Below are 18,673 nucleotides of genomic sequence, written 5' to 3' on the forward strand. Positions count from 1 at the left end.
TCTCCAGATAAACTGCCAAATTACTCTCCGAAGAGTTTCTGCTTTTGTGACAGCTTTGAAGAACCCTAATTCATCTGATTAATGGCTGTCTGAAAGCTTTGCTTAAGCTAATATTTTTACATTTACGTGTGTGCATGTATGAGTATGCGTTCTGTCGTGTACAGCCAGAAGAGGTCAGAGGAGGTCAGAGGAGGTCAGATCCCCTGGAGCTAGCAACTGGTATCTGTGAGTCAGCAGCTTAGGGTCTGGGAACAAACCAGGTCCTCTGCAAGAGTAATACTCTTAACTGCTAACCAATCTCTCCAGCCCCGTTAAGCATTTAAAAATCACATTCCCCTTTCAATTAATTTTCTGCAATCTTTTCTTCCTATGTCCGTAACAGCGACGATTTCCCAGCGTTTGTTGTATGCCAGACAGCATGCCATTTGCTTTGCTTGCATTTCCCCTTTGAATTTTCACAATACTTTTATGACATAGGGTCTATCATTATCTTCATTTTACAGATGAGGAACTGACAAAGGCCTTACAAAGCCAGCTAAGAGACTTGCCCTTGGTCATAAATGAGGAAACAGAAAGTCAGAAATGCCAAATAATTCTTTAATCGGCCTTTTTCCGCAAAGTTCCTCATCAACTGAGGAACTGTGAAAAAGAAAGCAGTAGACAAAGGTGCCAGCAGGCAGTGCGCCCTGATCAAGGAACGAAAAGAACTGAGGGTTTACAGGTCACGCGCTCCTAAGTGTGTTGAAGTTGCAACTAGGGAGCTGGCTCAACAGTCAAGAGCGTGCACCACCCTCCAGGAGACCCAAGGTCATTCCCAGCACCCACGCTGGACAGTTCACATTGCCCGTACTTCAACTCCACGGAGCTATACACCATCTCCTGGCCTCTGCAAGTACTACAGTAATATGCACAAACTGTGTGTGTGTGTGTGTGTGTGTGTGTGTGTGTGTGTTCTATATATTCTGTAAACTGTCGTAATGTTGGATTTCTATAATGGACTAAATATTTATCTCCCCCCCCCTTCCCCAAATTCCCATGCAGAAACTTTAACCATTGTCATAGCATCTCACTGCCCTTGAGAGAAAACTGGGTTTACATCAAGTCAGGAAAAGAAAAGATCAAAAAGTCTCTTCTTTACCATGAGCGAATGCAAGACCAGGATGAAGGCTCTTACCAGAACCTGGCCATGCCAGCTAGGTCTCCAACCTCCAAAGCTGGGATAAAGTAGCGGTGTTTAAGTCATACGGTCGAACATTTTGTTATAGCAGCTGAGACAGTGCTTAGGGTTTTCAGTGAGAATGGCAAAGGACTTCCCTTAGTAATTCAACTTGACTTTAACAGTTTCTACGGTCATTAAATGCTAACTGTCTTGGGGTCATATTTTTGTGTGTGCAGTCCAGGGTTTGAATCCAGGACCTGTATGTGCTCTCCAAGTGTTCAGTACCACTCAGCTATAGCTCTAGTCTTTTCCATTTTTGCTTTAAGACAGTCGTTCACCAGGCTGCCTTGAACTCACTATGTTAATCCAAGCAGACCTCACACTTGGGATTCTACTACCTCAGCCTCTTAAATAGCTCTGCTCAAGATTTTCATAAATATTTTCAGAAGAAATTACTTTTTTAAAATTAGAACTGACTTTCTTTAATTTGGGGGGTTTGGGGAGTTTTTGTGTTTTTTCCTAATTTTTTATTACTTTATAAATAATGCCATTCAAAATTTCCACTTCCTCCCCTCCTCCCACTTTCCTCCCACTCCCCCAAGAAATTACTTTTATTAAAGTGTTTGGGGCTGGGGTTGATAGCACTCGGTTGGTAAAGTGTTTGCTGCACAGGCATGAGGAACTGTGTGCCATTCCAGAACCCACATAAGATGCCAGACTTGCTGGTTTGCATTTATAATCTCAGCACTGGGTATGCAGTGGATCCCTGGGTCTTGCTGACCAACCAGCCTACCCTAACCATTGTGCTCTGGGGCTCAGTGACGGACTGTTTCTCAAGGTGAAGGGGCTAGGAAGGCCACTCAGCAGTTAAGAGGACTTGCTGCTTTTGCAGAGAACCTGGGTTTAGTTCCCAGCACTTACAGCTGGCCATAACTCCAGTCCAGGGGATCCAGAGTCATCTTCTGACCTTCATCAGGAACTGGCAAGCACACAGTTCATGGCCATACACTCAAGCAAAACAATTACCCGGATATACAAAAATTCACAAATTGTTAAAAAAAAATGGAGGGGGCTGGAGAGATGGCTCAGTGGTTAAGAGCATTGCCTGCTCTCCCAAAGGTCCTGAGTTCAATTCCCAGCAACCACATGGTGGCTCACAACCATCTGTAAAGAGGTCTGGCGCCCTCTTCTGGCCTTCAGGCATACACACAGACAGAATATTGTATACATAATAAATAAATAAATATTTTTTAAAAAAATGGACAGCCCTGAGGCATGACACTTGGTTTGACTTCTAGCCTCCATGTGCGCATGCTAAACATGAACACATGCACACACAGAGAGAAGGAGGGAGGGAGAAAGACAGAGAGAGAAAACTGAAAAGCCAGTGTCTCCCAGGATTAATTTTAAAAAATAATAGAATGTTTGTGGTTATTGGAGGCAGAGATGTACCTGAATTGGTAAGTTGCTTACTTAGTGTGCATAAATCCTTGGGTTTGGTCTCCAGCACCACATAAGCCTGGCATGGTGGCACACACCTGTTATTCCAGCACTGGGGAGACGGAAGCAGGAAAATCACAAAGGTCAGGGTCACCCTCAGCTACCTAGTGAGTTTGCAGCCAGTCTGGGCCGAATGAGACCCAGAAATGTTTGTTGTAGAAAACTGAGCTGTTTGCTGAAGGTTATGGACTGTGCTTATCAGTGCTTATCAGAAGAGGTGGAATTCATTCATGTATGTACAGTAACTAACTCTCTGTGACTCTCAATGACTTCCCTAAGTCACCTTACTCGTGACCTTACTTGTTTTAGGACAGTATCATGGCCACTGCCTTCAATATGTCAACTTGTGATAGCTGTGTCCTCTTGTTCTTTTGGAGATGTCATCTCAAGTTGTAATTCTGAGATAAATTAATTATACTCTTTTCTTATCTGCTTTCAAATCAAAATATAGTCTCCAAAGTGGATGAGAATAACAGATGGCAGCCCCTGCCTGAAATCCCAGCACACAGGAGGTTGGGACAGGAGGAGAGACAGTTCAAGGGCAGCCTGAACTGCACAGAGAGACCTTGTGTCAAAAAAAAAAAAAAAAAATGATGGGAGCCGGTGGTAGTGACATACACCTTTAATCCCAGCACTCAGGAGACAGAGGCAGGTGGATCTCTGTGGGTTCATGGCCAGCTTGGCCTAGTGAGTTCCAGATCTGCCAGCCAGAGATATATAGCAATGTTGTGGGGTTCAATGAGACCCTGTCTGGGGGGTGATTGAGGATTGAGTGGGGCGGGCACCAGTGCATCACTGACATTTAATAGAGAGCCTGGCACACAGATTATTCCCAAAAGACATTATTTCATATTTATTAGGGGTTTTTTTCCCAGAATAACCCTCTACATCCAAAAGCTCTCAGAGATAAGGGATTTTGTCTTGTTCAACACAGAATTCCCCTGCCTCAAGCCAGGCAAGATGACACATACCTATAATCCCAGCATTCCTGAGGCTGCAGATTACCTGTTTCAAGTCCAGTCTGATCCTGCACAGTGAGACTGTCTCAAACCTCACTCCAGAAATCACTGGGGGCAAAAGGACAGCCCCAGTGCTTAGAGAGTTCTCAGTAATGTTTTAATAATACATGATTGGATTAATTAAAATAAAGAGCTGAAGTACAGAGAGGCAAAGTTATGAGACCAAAGTCGTTCAGCAAATGACTGGAAAGACCAAGATATGCTAGAAAGCAGAAAGAATCCAGACATCATCCCCTGCTGCTTCCCAGCTGGGAAGTATGGGTTTTAGGTCAGACCTTCTAACTCAGTGCTTCTCAACCTTCCTAACGCTGCGACCCTTTAATACAGTTTCTTGTGTTGTAGTGACTGACACCAACCATAAGATTATTTTTGTTGCTACTTCGTAACTGTAAATTTTCTACTGTTATGAGTTGTAATGTAAATATCTGCTATACAGGATATCTGATATGCCATCCCTGTGAAAGGGTCATTCCACCCCGCGAAGGGGTCGCGATTCACTAGTTGAGAACCATTGCTCTAACCACCTTTCTCTCTTTCCTGGAAATTAGGTCATGCAACTGACACACCCTTATTATAAAAACAAGAGCACTCAGATGCAGGAGAGGAGCAAACCCAGCCCCTCTCCCTGGCAGCTACAAGGTAAATTTACAGTGCTGGTCACATAGGCTGACCCAGACTAAATCACAAGGTGTGAAACTTCCCCCCACTCCCTGGAAAGCCATGAAGGTCCTTTTTTTCAGGGCATTTCTCTTCAGGAACCTGGTCATGTTGTACATGGCAGCCGTCTCTCCTGAGGGGAAGACTCTGTCCTTTAAGGCTCCATCATGCTCCTTCTGGTATGCCCTGTCCCTCCTAAGGCCATCCCACCTCCCAGGCACACCACACACACACTGTGGTTTGGAAGACCCTTCTTATAACAAAGCTTCTCTCTGAAGCGTATCTGGCCCTAGCTTCCTTCTCCATGACCCCACAATTGTTGTAGCAGTGGGGCCTCTACATCCAGCTGGAGCTTCTGCCCCCTCCCCCCACTAGTCAGGTGACAGTGTGTTATAGCAGTTCAAATCAACACCGCTGTATCAGGAAGCTTCAGAAGTAGCAACCAACTCCACCACGCATGACCTCACAAAGTGGAAAAAGCCACAAGCTGCACCAATGGCCCTGGCCCAGGAGAAACTCCAGAAGCCAATCTAGAGGTCCAAAAGCCTAGAAACCCCGAGAACCTGGAGTTTGGAGGCCCAGACGCACAGTGATCTAGAGACTTAGACAACTCTAAGTCTAGACTCAGCCAGGGGCCCAAGCAAGGATCCTGGCTTAGCAAGTAGACTAACCCCTGTGGGAGCGTCCGGGGCCCTTAAACTCATGCAGCCTTCCTTCTTCCTTTTTTATTATTTGACGGGAGGCATGATTTTATCACTACAAACTAGTAAACAATGCATTAAACAAATTAAATAAAGCAAAAAGGAGCCTGCCGCAGCACCAACTGTCTGAAAGGCTGCCAGGGTCTAATTATGGCTAAATTTTAAATGTCATTTTTGACAGGAAGTTGTAAGTGGAAACTGCTGTGGCCAATCGCCAAGTAGTCCAATTACTCAGTACACCTGGGAATGCATTTTTTTTAAAACAGACATAAGATGGTTCTTTCAGACAGGTGGAGTGGTACATGGTTATAATTCCAGCATTTGGGAAGCAGAGGTGGATCACCCACAACTGCATAGCAAATATGAGACCAGCCTGGCTTGCATTCTTCAAAAAAGATTTATAATATGCTCGCCTATACTTTGGGCATTCTCTTCTATGCTTTATAAGTAGAATGGCGCCATCATATTTCTTTCATGTCAAAATATATTGTGAAATTTGCATGGGGTAATGTGTATTGAACATCTGAAGGAATGTGGTTGTTTAGCTTTCGACACATGACACGTTATTCATTTTGTCTGTGTTTATTATCACTCTTAAATATAGCAGCTATAAGATAGACGTGTTTCTGAGGATCAAACCCCAAAGTAGCTTGGGCAAAGGTGGTTCTGGCTCAGGGTCACATGAGGCTAATCAATCAGTCAGCTGGGGACTTGAGTCTGCCATCGTGCCAGGGCTGAACAGGGTGGAGACCTGGCTTCCAAGCTCACTCACGTGGGGATGGACAAACTTTAGCTACTAAGAGGGCAGAAACAACTATCGTCCTAGGCGCCTTTCCCAGTCTCCACACTGCACAGTGAAGTAAGTTTCCCAGAGGAAAGTTCGAAAGAACCGAAGACCAAAACCACAGTCATTTATCAATCACCTTGTCTCAGGTGACAGGTTCTGTGCTTCTGAGCGTGGGGCAAAGCTACTCAAGGGCTTCCGCTCCAGAAGCAGGAACATTTGGAGGCCATCTTGGAGGCTACTGCACCGCTTACTGTAATTCTTGTTTGAATTCGGGTTTGCGGCTCTACCCCAAGGGCTTCTCGTTTGGAAGTACTGCAGTAGCCACCAAAACAGACAGGTGGACTATCCAACAGATGACCGAAGTCAGAGTTCAGCGGGCCAGCAAACAGAGGAAACAAAAAACTTAGGAAAATATTTCAGATTTGGTGTTTTGCTTTTTTTTTTTTTTTTTTTTTTTTTTGAATATTGAAGTCATTACCCTGGAAAATCCAGTTTTTCGTATTTGTGTGTTCTTATTGTTTAGGTTGTTTAAGGATTGTTTGTTGGAGATAGTGTCTCACTATATGACCCTAACAGGCTGGCCTGGAACTCACAGAGATCCACCTGCCTCTACTTCCTAATTGTTAGCTTAGAAGTGTGTTCTACTCAATCCCTCTGGTCTTGTTTTTGTTGGTTGGTTGGCTGACTGGCTGGTTGGTTGGTTGGTTGACGGGTTGCTTTTTGAGACAGAATCTCACAACGTAGTCTTGGCTGGCCTGGAACTCACTCTGTAGACCATGTTGACCTCAAATGCAGAGACCTACTGCCTCTGCCAACTTCCTGGGTGCTGGGAATAAAGGCATGCAGTACCATGCCCAGACGGTCTTAATAGTTTTATAATAGTCTCTGTTTGGGTTGGAGAGATGGCTCAGCTGTTAAGAGCACTGGCTGCTCTTCCAGAGGTCTTGATTCTCAGCACCCACATGGTGACGCACAATTGTCTGTAACCGTAGTCCCATGGGATTAGATGCCCTCTTCAGGTATGCAGACATTCATGCAGATTTAATACCCACATACTTAAACAAATAAATCTTTTGTTGTTTTTTTTGGTTGTTTGGGGGTTTTTATTTATTTATTTTTAGTTTTCCAAGGCAGGGTTTCTCTGTGTAGCGCTAGCTGTTCTGGAACTTGCTCTGTAGACCTGGCTAGCCTTGAACTCACAGAGATTCGCCTGCCTCTACCTTCCCCACAAGTGTTGGAATTAAAGGCGTGCACCATCACTGCTCAGTATAATTAGTTTTTGAAGGCTTTCTTTGTTTGCTTTATTTGCATTTATGTTTGTTGCAAAGGCATTGCTTGTTTAGGTTAGGAGTTTTAGGAGTTTTGAGACAGGGTCTCATAAATTTCAGGTTCACATAAACTCAATGTACCAAGGGCGACCTTGAACTCCCAGGTGCCGAGATGAGAGATTTGCACTGCCACTAAACTTTATTTTTCAGGTCACTTTTAGGTATGCAACTAAATTGAGTAAAAGCTTCATTCTATACCTTTATTTTAGCTACGAATACAGTAGGAAGCACCTCTGGTTTTCTTGGTTACGGCCTTGACTGGGGTCCACACTTTGGGAACTGCTGTTCTCAGTTCAAATTCTGAAAACGTCTTTCTGTTCCTAATTTTAACACCTGCCCAGAGACTAGTCCCATCTGTCTTTCTCTTGTCGCTAACGCTAATCTTCGGAGGCCCCCTATTAAAAAGGTATCTGTGGGGACTGGTCCCTCCCCCTCCCAGAGGACATGGATTCGGTTCCCAGCACCCACATAGTACCTTCCTAACCAGTAACTCCATCTCCAGGGATCCAGTGTCCTCATCTGTCCTGTAAGACACCAGGCACACGTGCAGTGCACTCCGAGGTCTTACAGAGACACAGCTGCGTTTATAACTTTGGACATCAAGGAACTGAGACCAGTTCTGGGGAAGTGAGAGCGTCTTGTAAGAAGGGGTTAAGTGAGGTCTCAGTTTCTGGGTAGTAAGGGGCCGGCTACAGGGAAGATCGGTGAGATACCAAGAACGCCTCTGAAAATGCTGCTTTGCCAAGCCCACAGGTCAGCTTGAATGTGGGTGGGAGGCCAAGTCCAGGTCAAAGGTTTAGCTCTGGAAGTGTCTGTGTGCTCATTAGCAGTGACCTCCTGACTCCCTATGACGTCAGCTGCCCGATTCTGCTGTTGCAATTCCTTGCCAAATCTGCATCAGTCTTTAAAGCACTTCAGGGCTCTGTAATTATAATTCTGCCATAGAGTACGTCATCATTTATTCAACCAGTCGCCCTTGGGTGGATAATTAGTCTGTGTGCTTTGTTTTCGTCTCGTACAAAGTACAACGAGTATCTATGCGCTCTGAGTATAAAGGAGAAAACTGCTGGGTAAAACTTCGGCTTTTACTAGTTTCCCTAATCAAAGGCTATATGTATTTCTGGCTTTCGTGTGTGTGTGTGTGTGTGTGTGTGTGTGTGTGTGTGTGTGTTCACGCACACATGCTCAAGTATGCTGTCAGACAACAACTTGTACGAGACAATTCTCTCCTTCCAGGAATCAAACTTAGGCTATTAGGCTTGGCAGGAAGCATCTTTTCTTCTCGAACTCCCAGAGATCCTCCTGCCTCTGCCTCCCAAGTGCTGGGATTAAAGGCGTGCGCCACTACCACCTGGTGGCAGCAAGCATCCTTACCCACTGAGCTATCCCACCGCCCAAGATGATTTGAGATTCTACGTGGGATATGGAGGCCCCCACTCTGCCGTGCTGTTCGGTGCTCTACCGCCACCCAGTGGTAAGGAGAGGAATTACCACAAGACCTCGCTGAGGCTCTCTTTTTTTTTCCAGATGGAATCTTGCCCTTAGTTTCTAAGTAGGGTAACTGAAACCAGCAATTCCAAATACAGGACACTCAGAAATTTAAACTTTGAATGAACAACAAATAACTTTTTACTTGAGTTCACTTATAGTTTAAAAAAAAAGGAGTTCACTTGAAATCCAGATTTAACTAGGTAGACTATAATTTATCTGAGCATTCTATTTCAAGGGCTCTGAGAAGTGAAGTTTGCAGAAAAGCAGCCACACCTTGGTTAATTGATATATTAGACCACCCTGACTGGAGAGTTTGGATGCTGCAAATCTGGAGTCAAAATTATCCTTAGTAGCCACTTATTGCCTACTTCTGTGCCTGAATAGCATCTTCTCTGCTTAAAAGGGTAAAACTTTTATCATATACCAATTTAGCAGACTTACGCTAATTTAGCAGATCTTACACTAATCCAAAGCTAAGAATGTCACTAGATAGCTTCTGAGACCTATGGGACTTTCTACGTAGACCAAGCTGGCCTCAAACTCGCAGAAATCCACCTGCTGCCTCTGCCTCCCACGTGCTGGGATAAAAGGTGTGTGCCACCATATCTGGAAAGTTGCGACTTTCTTACATTCCACAATGGTAAAGACTCTGAGAAGCAATTTCCACAATGAATCATGCTAATCGGAGCACGCAGTATCTGCAGCTGGGCCATGGTCACTCAACACTGGCTCCGGAAGGAACGATCGCAGCTGGGCAAAAATGTAAACCAGGCTCCTGATCAAGAGAATAGAATAGCCGGGTGGTGGTGGCGCACGCCTTTAATCCCAGCACTTTGGAGGCAGAGGCAGGCGGATCTCTGTGAGTTCGAGACCAGCCTGGTCTACAAGAGCTAGTTCCAGGACAAGCTCCAAAACCACAGAGAAACCCTGTCTCGAAAAACCAAAAAAAAAAAAAAAAAAAAAAAAAAGAATAGAATAGAGCTAGGCGGGTTCACTAACTTTGACTAAGGGACTACCCCTAGGGAGGGGGTCCACCTTACACCATGCCAAAGAGATACGTGGAGTAATTAGTCCTATAATGCAGTGGTCCTCAACCTTCCTAATGCTGCGACCCTTTAATACAGTTCCTGTCGTGGTGACCTCAACCGTAAGATGATTTCATTGCTACCTCATAACTGTGATTTTGCTGCTGTTGCGAATCATGATATAAATATCTGGTACGCAGGGTATCTGACATGTGACCCCTGTCCTGACCCACTGCCCTAGTGCAGAGCCTCACAGACCGCAGCTGTGTGAGGGGCATAAGGCAGCCTGGTTTTCTGAATCCTTAGAGAAGTATAACCCTTCCTTTTCTTTCTTCTCCTTCCTAAGCCTGTTTCCCTCAATACTTTGGGCTGTGCCCCCGACACAAACACACACACACACCATTTTGGGCTCCGCTATTCTTTCTCTAGTGCCTCCCTGCCTACCCTGTGACTATATGTCTACTGTGTGTATGTCTGACCACTATACCAGGTCAAATGGCATGGCTGTTTCCATTCTTTCCTCGGTCCCTCTTCCAGATGACTGTTGAAGTTTGCAGTTTGCCTGCCTTGGGGTAATTTTAAACTCTAATGAAGCTGTCCTTGAGTTTTGATTTCAGTCTACTCTTAAAACTTTTTTTTTAAATTTCTTTCATGGCTGGAGAGATGGCTCAGCGGTTAAGAGCACTGGCTACTCTTCCAGAGGTCCTGAATTCAATTCCCAGCAACCGCATGGTGGCTCACAACTACCTGTAATGAGATTTGGCGCCCTCTACTAGTCTGCAGACATACATGCAGGCAGAACACTGTATACATAATAAATAAATACATCTTTTAAATTATTTTTTCGAAACAGGTCTCTCTGTGTAACCTGGCCATTCTGGAACTTGCTTTGTATATCTGCTGTAGCCAGTGCAGCCTGGATAGCCAAGACTGGCGGTGGGGGGGGGGGGGTGCCCGGATTGAGACAAAGAGGCTTCTTTTCAGGTGGAAGAACAGCAACCTTTATTTTGCCCAGCAACCTTTTATACCTCTACTGCTTCTGTGGAGACCCACCGGCCAGAAGAACACAAACATCCTTGTCAATTACAGACCACAAGGAAGTTCCGCTGTGGGTCAGGGGGAGTGAGGGCAGCTGGATCACAACATATATCCACCTGCCTCTGCCTTCTGAGTGCTGGGATTAAAGGCCTGCACCACCCCTGCCTGGCTTAAATTTATTTATTTTTAATTTTTGGTATGGGTGTTTTGCCTGCCTGTATGTCTGTGCCTGGTGCCCAAGAGGCCAGGAGAGAGCGTCAGATCCCGTGGAACTGTAGTTATCGATGGCTGTGAGCCACCATGTGGGTGCTGGGAATTGAACCAAGGTCCTCTGGGAAGAGCAGCAGTACTCTTAACCACTGAGCCATCTTGTCTTCTCAAATTATTTTTTTTAATTTTCAGTTTTTCAAGACAGGGTTTCTCTATAGCTTTGGAGACAGTCCTGGAACACACTTTGTACTCCAGGCTGGCTGGCCTCGAACTCATAAATTCACTCAGATTATTTTATTAATGAGACTAAGAACTGCAAAAGGGGAGCCCCAACACCTCCGCATTAAAATAACAACTGTCCTTTGTACCCTCAGTTTCAAGAGGGGGACTCTCAGGCCTCAGCACTCGGAGGAAGGGGGTCAGTGGACTGTGCCGGTTTCACAGAGGATGGTGGCTGTGGGCAAGGAAGCTGCCAGGTGTCTGGAAACAGCAGCAGCAGATCTGGGGGCTCGGAGCACTGCTCCAGGAACAAGAGAAAGAGCACAGGCAGGCTGTTTGGTTGCTGGTGCTGCTGTTTGGTGGCACACCTTGGTTTTTTTTTTTTTTTTTAGCATCTCTCACTACCCTGGAAACCACTGATTAGACTAGCCTGATGCACCAATGTGTCCCAAAGTTCTTTCTGCCTGCTTCAGCCTCCCCAGCAGGTGCCTAACTTTTCAGGTGGGTTCTCATGTGTAGCAAACAGTTAACCAACTGGGCCATCTTCCCAGCCCCATGGGAAGTTGTTTAACATCGATAGGGGACCGGGGTACTGCTTGCGGGGGAGCACTTACACAAACCTGGGGTTCCATCACTAGGAAGGAGAAAAATCCTTCATCCTGGGAGCAGTCTGGGCACAGGGGCCAGGTGATGGTGTGAGTGGGCTGCTTCTCTGGCCAATCAGGCACTTGAGCTTCCAGCCAATCTTCCTCAGCTCCTGCCCTGCACACCAGAGTCTGGGACGACAGGTATTCACTGCATCCAGCTTTTCACATGGGATCTGGGCATCAAGCTCTGGTCTCCCTGCCCCAAACCACCTCTTCTAGAAGACTCATAGCAACACAGCTCATAACGAGTCCATACTAGAAACTGATATATGTGTGTGTTATTTATATATATTTAATATATTGTATATGCATATATGTATGTATGTGTGTATGTATGTGTGTGTGTGTATATATATATATATATATATATATATATATATATATATATATGAACAGTAGTACTTGGTCAGGAAAGGAGGATGACATGTGATGTCTTCCAAAAGAACACGATTTATTTGGAGAAAGGACCCCCAGGCCATGATGGTGCAAAGGAGAATGTTATACAGAAGCAATATGTAGATATAAACTTGACTGGGCTTTAGACTAAAGGCAAGAGGTGGTACGACTTTAAAAGCTGGAGAGGAGTTTCATTAAGAACGAGAATGATTGACTTAAAGCACTCCTTGTACTGCCTGTTTGCCAAGCAGGACTTCACTCGCTACCTGGAGCAGAATGAGCTGGAGGAACAGCCGAAACCAAGGACTGTTGCCCTCACCAACCTGTGATTGCCTCTTCTGCTTATAAAATGAGGACGCAAACTGGAGGCAGAGGGAAGCCTTTCAGGGGCTGTCCTGGCTTCCGACTCCGTGCTGCTCCTCCCTTCTGCTCTCACTGGAACAGTGTGCAGCTTGTAACTGCTTGACTCACCTCCAGAGGATCCAGCATCCTCTAGCTTCTAAGGACACCTGTACGCAATGCACATACCCACACAGAGATGCACACACCTACATGGAACTAAAAATAGCAAACATAGCTGGGCATGGTGATGCAGACCTGTAGGTCCAGCACGTGGGAGGCAGAGGCGGCAGGCCGATCTTAGTGAGTTCAAGGCCAGCCTGTTCTACATAGTTCCAGGTCAGCCAGGACTTACAGAAGGAGATCCTGTTTAAAATAATATTTTTTTTATTTATTTAAAGATCAAAAATAGAAAGGATTATCTTCCATAATCTTATCACAAAAAAAAAATAGCTGCCCTGAGATTGGGGGTGTAGCTCAATCGGTAGGGTCAATCTCCAACACCCACATGGTGGCTCACAGCCATCTGTAACTCCAGTTCTAGGGGAATCTAATACCCTCTTTCTGGCCTCCACAAGCACCAGGAATGCAGTGGTGCCCAGAAATACATGAAGACAAAACTCCCATACACATAAAAAATAAAATAAAAATAAAAATCAATCAATAAAACATAGCTACCACACCATTACTTTGAGGTAGATCCACCTGGGTAAATTTCTATACATACATCAACATTTAAGCAATATGCTCACACCCGTTTTTATTTTCACCTTTTCCCACCTACCAGATACATTTTATTTTACTATATTTTACTTTTTGGTTTTTCTTTTTTATTATTTATTTATTTATTTATTATGTATACAGTGTTTTGCTTGGTTTATGCTTGTACACCAGAAGAGGGCACCAGATCTCATTGCAGATGGTTGTGAGCCATCATGTGGTTCCTGGGAATTGAACTCAGGACCTGTGGAAGAGTAGTCAGTGCTCTTAACCCCTGAGCCATCTCTCCAGCCCCTATTTTTTGGTTTTTCGAGATAGAGTTTCTCTGTAGCTTTGAAGCCTGTCCTGGAACTAGCTCTTGTAGACTAGGCTGGCCTTGAACTCACAGGGATCTGCCTGCCTGTGCCTCCCGAGTGCTGGGATTAAAGGCGTGCGCCGCCACCACCTGGATCAGAATACATTTTAAACACTTGTGGTACTTTAAGTGTTTTAAGAATGTCTGTTACATATGTATACCTTAATTAACTGAATCATCTTGCAACAGCTAAACATGTAAGTTACCTCTCCCTTTTACCAGCATAAAGAGTACTTGTGGTCTGGGCGTGTAGCTCAGTCATAGAGTACTTGCCAAGCATGTGGAAGACTCTGGGTTCAATCCACAACACCACAAAATAAGCAAACGAAAGACAAGGCACATGGGCACTGTAGCACACCCAGGTAATCTCAACCCCAGGGGACTGAGGCACGGAGATAAAAAATCAGGGCCCAAGAACTGTTTCTGAGAGAGGGAGTGGGAAAGATGGAATAAGTAAGTTTAATTTTTTTTTTATTCCCTGTATTTTTCTTGGAGGTTTTTGGTGTGGTACCCCGTTTGCCATTCCTTTCTCCCTGTATTTTTGTTGGAGGCTGTTTGTACAGTGCCCCCCCCCTTGAACCGAGGACCTGGTGCATGCTGGGCAAGTGCTAGACATTGGAGCTGTTTTTCCAGCCTCTGTTGGCGATACTTTGTAAAAAGATTTTCTTTTTATGTTATGTGTATGAGTGTTTTGCCTGCATGTAAGTACTGTGTATGCTTGGTCAGAAGAGGCCAACAGATCCCTGGTTATAAACCTCCGTGTGGGAGCTGGGAACTGAACCTGGGCCCTTGTAAGAGCAGCAAGGCTTGCAATCACTAAACTATCTCTCCAGGCCTGCTTAGAGAGATTTTTAACCCCATCCTTTCTTTCTTCTTTTTTTCACTTCACAGAAACAATCATGAGCTTTTCTCTAAGAAGCCCTTAGAAGCCAGGTGTGTGTGGCACGTGCCTGTAAACCAGAACTAGGAAGGTGGAGGCAGACTTTCTAATCAGGAGTTCAAGATTATCCAAAGTCAACCTTTGTTACGTAGTGAGTTAAAGGACCCTACCTTTGAAAACAAACAAACAAACAAGCCAGCACTCCTTAAATTCCTCCAATACAATGCATATAGTATACGTCAGTTTTTGTTGTCTTTTTGTTATTGCTGTTCGGTTGAGGGTGTTGTATTTTCTTTTTCAGAGTCTCATACTGTAACCCGGGCTGGCTGGAACCTGGCTAGCCTCAACTCATAGAGATCCCCCTGACTCAGAGTGCTGGGATTACAGGTGTAAGGTGCTGATTGAGACATGGTCTTGACCAGTCATTATCATTTTAAGAACATCCAGGTCATTTCTAATTATTAGCCATTACAAATAATTCTGTGATGTTTCCTTCCAAGAATAATCCCACTGATTCAGTTATCGAGTTTCTCAGTTCCAAATTTATCCATTGATTGCTCAATAGAAAAAGAGTTTTGGGCTCTTTAAATGTTTTCTTCTTAGCAATAATGAAGTTCTGTCATTAGAGGGCGCCAGAGAAGCGGGAAGGAACCAGTGTTCGATGTCCTAGATCCTGCGTGGGCCCGGCCTGTACAACTGTACAAACTCTACTGTCAGCATGGCTTCTTGCGCCATGGCGACCGACCTGTGGGGCAGTCAGCAGAGCCAGCAGCACCCTCCGCAGACTCCTCCTGCCCCTCAGGCAGCTCTGTAGGAGGGAGCACAGTGAGGCGGGCCCAAGCACCCTAGCAGGCAAATGTCAAATCCACCAGGCAGATTTCCCGCGAGTTCCATTGATTTCTCTGTTAGTCTGCAGCGACCCATAGTTGCATCATTTCCAACATCTGAATCTTACCTCTGGAGACGGAATTCTTCCCCGGGTGCAGTTTCAGAGGATTGGTGATCTTTTGTGGTTCTTAGAACTCCTTACTTCACCTGGGGCGATAGTTCAACCCTGAACTGCTTGCTCTGCCAGAACAAATTCCTGAGTGTCAGCTCACGGGCGGGTAAATAGGTGGACCTGTGGGAGAATGCGCTGGGCCAGTAGACAGGACAATCAATGGGGCTCTCTAAGCAAACAGCCTACCTTATCCAGGCAATGAGACCCTGCTTCAAAAGCCATGCTGGAATGAGACCTAAGGGGCACGCCCAGACATGCACAAAGGTGAATTTTAGGAAATGCTCCACTTCTACTGGCCAATCCCTCACTACCAAAGCCCGTTGTACTCCATAACTCTTTCCCATCAAACTCCCCTGTTCCAAGGCACGGGTGGAGTGGGTTCTGTGTGTTCCGGTCCTGAGAGCATCTGGGTTACTTCCGGGGTTGTGCCAAAACACATACGCCTGCAATAAATGTTGTACACTTATCCTTGTGTGTTGGCAGTTTTTATATCTGTGGATTTTCCCTATGCTGGGCTTGCTGCTTCACGGGTGCCAAAAAGCTTCAGCGGCCTCACAAAGTAATGAAGCGTCCACAGAGCTACTCGCCAGGCCCCTTCCCCGGTTCAGTTGGGTGAGACAACGCCACTTGTGTCACTTGACGGCCTCTGGCCCTTCAGTTCACCTCAGATATCTTCGTTGTTATTCTTCCTCTTTTTTTTTTTTTTAAAGATAACCCAGGGGTGTGGAACTCACTTTGTAGACTAAACTGGTCCCAAACTCTGGAGAGACACCTGCCTCTCACTTGACCTATTTGTGTGCACTCACGTTTCTAGCCGACTTCCTCTTTTATGAGTCATGTGGATCAGGGCGCACAATGACCTCACTTAGCCTTGATTATTATCATTAAGGGGCCAGTCTCCAAACACATTCAGACTAGAGAGATGGATGGGGGATGGGCAGAATGCAGACCTTAACACATGTACAAACAGTGGACATATGCCGTTTCCTTTTTTCTTTGTATGATTTTTGCTTTGGGACAGAGTCTCATCTGTAGCCGAGGCTGGCCCTATTTTTTTTTTTTAATCTTTCTGCTTCAGCCTCGAAAGTGCTAAGATTAACCAGGCATAATAGCACATTTTTAATTCCAGCACTCAGGAGGAGGAGATAGGTAGATCACTGTGAGTTCCAGTCCAGGCTGGTCTACACTAGAGAGTACCAGGACAGCCAAGACTACATAGACCCTTTCTCAAAAAAAAAAAAAAAAAAAGTGCTAGGATTACAGATTCATTTCATAACATATGGATCTCATTTCTATGCATAAGCCAGGAGCCAACATTATAGTTTCAATCAAATATATTTGTATATTTACACTGAAGTTACCAGTCATGTTTTTTATTTGTTTGTTTGGTTTTTGGTTTTTCGAGACAGGGTTTCTCTGTGGCTTTGGAGCCTGTCCTGGAACTAGCTCTTGTAGACCAGGCTGGCCTCAAACACATAGAGATCCACCTGCCTCTACCTCCCGAGTGCTGGGGTTAAAGGTGTGCACCACCACCGCCTGGCTAATAAGAGACTTTTTTTAATTGATTTTTATTGAACTCTACATTTTTCTCTGCTCCCCTCCCTGCTATAAGAAACTTCTTAAATTATCTTTTAGGAGAAGCCTCTGGATTCCACTCAAAGACGCGCCAGCCTGGAAGAGGATGACCTTGAACTCCTGACCCTCCTGCTTCCCCCTTCTAAGCCGTGGAACTGCAGGTGTGTCACACCTTCAGTTATTCACGTTGAGACAGGGTCTTGCTGCGCCTGCGCTTGCCTTGCTGACCTCCAGCTTCCCGTTTCAGCTAGGCAGGCTCCCAAATACCAGACCCTGCAGGGGTTTCTCCGGCACTACTTGCCTTTCTCCCAGTGTAGCCCCCAAGGTTCCCTCATTAATTGCATATCTCTCTTTTTCCTCTCCAAATAACACACACACACACACACACACACACGCACACACGCGTGCGCACACACACACCTGCTTCTCACACCTTATTAACATGAGTTCTCTCTCTTCACCATTTGCTGAAGCCTCTTTTAAAAGCTGGCTGAGGTTACTGAACTATGGAGAAATGTTGCTGAGTCAGCTGAGCCCACAGGGCCAGCCCTGCCCTGCCCTGCCCAGCCCTGCCACGCCCTGCGCAAGCCCCTGCCTCTCACTAAGCCATAATAGAAGCTCCTCCACCACAGCAACTCTGAGGCCCAAAGGACACGTTTCTTTCTGAAAATTACTGAGGTGCAAATACTATTAATGTCCTTGAGGACTCTGAAGAAGAAACTCCTAGAAGAGCCCGTTAAGAAGTGGAGAGCACTATAAATCAGCAGGATATCACATCCTCTTTCTCAAAAGATAAAACAAAAAAAAATTAGAAACGGAAATATTTACACAAGGAAAAACATTCAAATAGAAACCCACTTCCTTCCTGAGACTGTTTCTCTCCATTTTCTAGAGCATCTGCTGGCCTGTGGCCTTCCTTTCAGCTGAACCCTTATAGAGACAAGCCTATTTGTGTGAATATACTTTAAATTTACTTTTTTTAAAAAAAAACAAACTTTCAGCCTAGTGGTGGTGGCACCCACCTTTAATCTCAGTACTCCAGAAGCAGAGGAAGGTGGATCTCTGTGAGTTCAAGACCAGCCTGAGCTACAGAGCAAGTTCCAGGATAGCCAAGGCTGCACAAAGAAACCCTTTCTTTTGGTGGGGACTGAGCCTGGAGCCTGCCTGTGTCAGGTAGAGGCTCTAAGCCTGAGCTACACCGCCAGCACCTTATGCCCTCTTTCCTTTAGAACAGTGTACTGTAACATCCTTTCTCTTCTCTAACAATGTATCTAGAAAGATCATTATCCACTTTGTTTTTTGTAGGGTCACAATGTTTCCTCTCCGATGTCTAACAGACACCATTCAGGGTGTTTTCAATGTTTTTTTTTCCTTTGTTAAAGTTTGGATTCCATCCTGTGGCGTGTGGGGGAGGTGAGGGTGAGTTTAGGTTCATGCTCTGGCATGTGTGGCGATGACAGGACAAACTGCAGGAGTCGGTTATCTCCTTCCACCCTGTGGGTCCTGAGGATCCAACTCAAGTTGTTGGACTTGATGGCAAGAGCCATTCTACCCAGTCCTCTGCAGAGTGTTTGAGTGGCTCTGCATATATGTGGGCATATACTTTGGTAGAGCTAGAAAAAGCATC

Source organism: Chionomys nivalis, chromosome 23 (genome assembly GCF_950005125.1).
Source record: "Chionomys nivalis chromosome 23, mChiNiv1.1, whole genome shotgun sequence".
In the NCBI taxonomy this organism is placed as follows: Eukaryota; Metazoa; Chordata; class Mammalia; order Rodentia; family Cricetidae; genus Chionomys; species Chionomys nivalis.